This window comes from Bos grunniens, chromosome 1 (genome assembly GCF_055505025.1).
Source record: "Bos grunniens cultivar Pamir isolate PY7600 chromosome 1, Bosgru_T2T1.0, whole genome shotgun sequence".
Classification (NCBI taxonomy): domain Eukaryota; kingdom Metazoa; phylum Chordata; class Mammalia; order Artiodactyla; family Bovidae; genus Bos; species Bos grunniens.
In genome coordinates this window covers 95,674,568-95,677,507 of record NC_141165.1, presented here as the reverse complement: position 1 = coordinate 95,677,507, position 2,940 = coordinate 95,674,568, and the positions used below count along the sequence as shown (strand labels likewise).

At 37.8% G+C, this 2,940-nt stretch overlaps 1 long non-coding RNA gene across 1 annotated transcript; it reads right to left on the bottom strand.

The window, feature by feature from the left end:
• Positions 1-1,014: 1,014 nt before the first annotated feature.
• LOC147379956 (uncharacterized) lies at positions 1,015-2,468 on the bottom strand. Its single transcript, XR_015134353.1, has 3 exons — positions 2,324-2,468; positions 1,951-2,000; positions 1,015-1,267 (listed from the first exon to the last, which is right to left on the bottom strand). It is a non-coding gene; the product is annotated as an uncharacterized LOC147379956 (long non-coding RNA).
• Between the last annotated feature and the right edge of the window lie 472 nt (positions 2,469-2,940).

Below are 2,940 nucleotides of genomic sequence, written 5' to 3'. Positions count from 1 at the left end.
TTTTCTAATTTTATGTACTTTTCAACTATGGCTAAAAGATTAGATAGATGCTTATAAAATCCAGGGGGAACTTCCTGGAATCATGAAATTCAACTTTAAAAGTATTTTACAAATTTAATAATAATATTCCTAAAACATTAAATCCCACTTGCCACATGATAATTATATGCTTCATAAGAAATTGAGTGTAATAGCCCTCCCTAGGTACTTCCAGTCTGTCTGTCTTCTAATCCACTCACCTTTCTTCATAAATGCTGAAGTGGTGTCTACACTCTAGACTGAAGTGATGTTGAAGATTTTTTGCTTAACTTAGGCTCCTTGGTCTCTCAACTTTAAAATACCAGAAAGTGCCTTCTTCAACCTAGTCCATAACATTGAATGACAGGGTATGAAGTGGTTAAGTTCATGAACTTCAGATTCAGATGGTGAGGTTCCACCACCTGTCACATCAGTTCAGTTACCTACTTGCTCAGAAAGAGATTTAAGTTCTCTCTGCTCAGTTTACTCTTGTATCAATCAGGTTCACTCTGAAGATTACATGAATACGTTCATGGCTTACAGTACTGCTTGGCATATAACATTCAATAAATGTCAGGTGTTATTAATATTATTATATTATTGTTAGAAAGAGCATCAGAACCTCTATGTACCTTCTTTATTGTCATTGAGTGATATTCTGATACTATTTTGTGTATTGAGGAGTAATACATCATTGCATTTTTCAAAAGCAGGATGATAACAATTATGAATTGGAACATATTTCATAAGTGGAAGGAACAAATAGGAACATACTTCAAGAGTGGAAGAGAAATCAGAAATTGTTCAGCACAAACAACTTTTTTAAAGGTGTTCAGAGATTTCAGGGCTTGCCATGTGGTGCTAGTGGTAAAGATCTGCGCATGGATCAAACCCGTGTCTCCTGCATCACCTGCAGGAGACACAAGAGACACGGGTTGGATCCCTAGATTGGGAAGATCCCCTGGAGTAGGAAATGGCAACCTACTCCAGTATTCTTGCTGGGAAAATTCCATGGATGTAGGAGACAATGGGCTACAATCCATGGGGCCAGAGAGCTGGACACTACTGAGTGACTCAGCACAGCACAGCACAGCAGAGAGTGTCAAATTGAACAAGTTACACATTCAGTTTGGGGCCAACTAGAAATAGCAACCAGGAATCCAGGTATCTCATGACTCGCTTCTTCCACTGGGAGACTCTGGATCCTTGTGTTGACAACGTGCAGCTCTGGGAAATGCTGCGAATTACACTGGAAGAGAGATTAGGAAAGTAGCACGTGTCTTAATAGCAGGTGAAGCAACAGAGACTGAGAGAAGACTCTCAACATATTATTATAACATCTGAGGTGAATGAGACAATCTCCCCTTTCATTGAAAACTGTTGTCAGATTCAACAAACAAAGCTGCTTGCTTAAGTATGATGGACACCTGTTCCTCATTAAGAAAATATTTTAAACATCAGATGTAAATTAAAATGTTTCATATATTTCAAACAGACTATAATTCATAAAAAAAAAAAACTGTTTACATGTTGCAATAAAAAAATCTGAGCTTGGCAGTTTTGATTTGTTATTTAACAAATATCTCTGCGTCAATTAGGTTTGTAGGTGCAGCTCTACTCATATTCCCTAATTATCAAGTGATTCTGGCTCCTTATTGCCAACTTCACACTGGAATGATACCAAGTTTTTGCTTTCGGTCTGGTCATCAGAACTCCTAGCTGGGTGTAAATAACAATTTATACCATATTAGAGTCTGATGTTTTAGCACAAAATGAAAATTCTAAACCTTGAATCATGAGGACACTATGGGTTTGATCATTCTTAATGTTTGTGAAACCTTGAAATAGTTTAGGGAATTTTATTATGCATTTCAAACTGCATATTTAATATTTCCAACCATGAAATGGTAATAGAGTTATTCCCAAACTTACAAATGAAACTCAGGAAGGTTCAGGGAGGGCAGCACTCTGGAGGACAGCATCTGAATTCAAAATTACATTGTTAAATTGGAAAAGTAATCAGAAATCAACAAAATGAAGTTTAACAGGGACCAGTGGAAATCATGATAAAAAGAAAGAGAGGGAAAGTGACATGTTCCAGATATGGGAATTCTACAGGAAAATGCCCTATACTCAACTCAACTCAACTGATTACACTATTAGAATAAAGTAGGACAAGAACTAATTAAGTCTAATTTCTCCCCTTTTTCTTTTGTCTTCTTCCTTAAATATAGCACTAGAATGCATTAATCCTTGTCCACCAGGCCAACTTAGGTCTCCCTCTTTTTACCCCTTTATTTCTTACTTTGTTCATCCTTGTCTTTTTTTAACTTTCTTCAAGCTTTATTCTGCCTAATCAGTCACCTGGTTAATCTTGACACTAATGGTGAAAGTGAGAAAGAAAGAAAGAACAAGAGTCATACTGAACTACGACTAAAATGACCTGGGAGTCGGTCTATATCACAGGTTAAGTATCTTCTATGTTCCCAGAGGCTCAATGAGGTAGAAAGTAAGCATACTGTGGCATGGCTTTCCAGGTGGGTGCTGTTTCTCACCCGCCCCCGCCTCCCATCTTAAGCAAGGTCTGGAATTGTGTGAAAAGAGAGGCACACTAATCAGCTCCTGGTGACAAACAATACAGCCAGGTTTATCTGTGGCTCTAAACAATGTCAAGACATTGGGCTGCCTCTCTTACCAACAGGAGGCTGAAATAAGAATTACAGTTACACTCAAGGATCAAGATATATTTTACTTTCTAAGAAACAGCCAAATAGTTTCCAAAAAATGCTTGTGACACTTTACATGTTAATACTTCTAGTTAGTTAGCTGTGTGCGCAGTTGTCTGATTCTTTGTGGCCCTATAGACTGGAGCCAGCCAAACTCTTCTATTTCAGGCAGGAATACTAGAGTGGGTTGCCATTT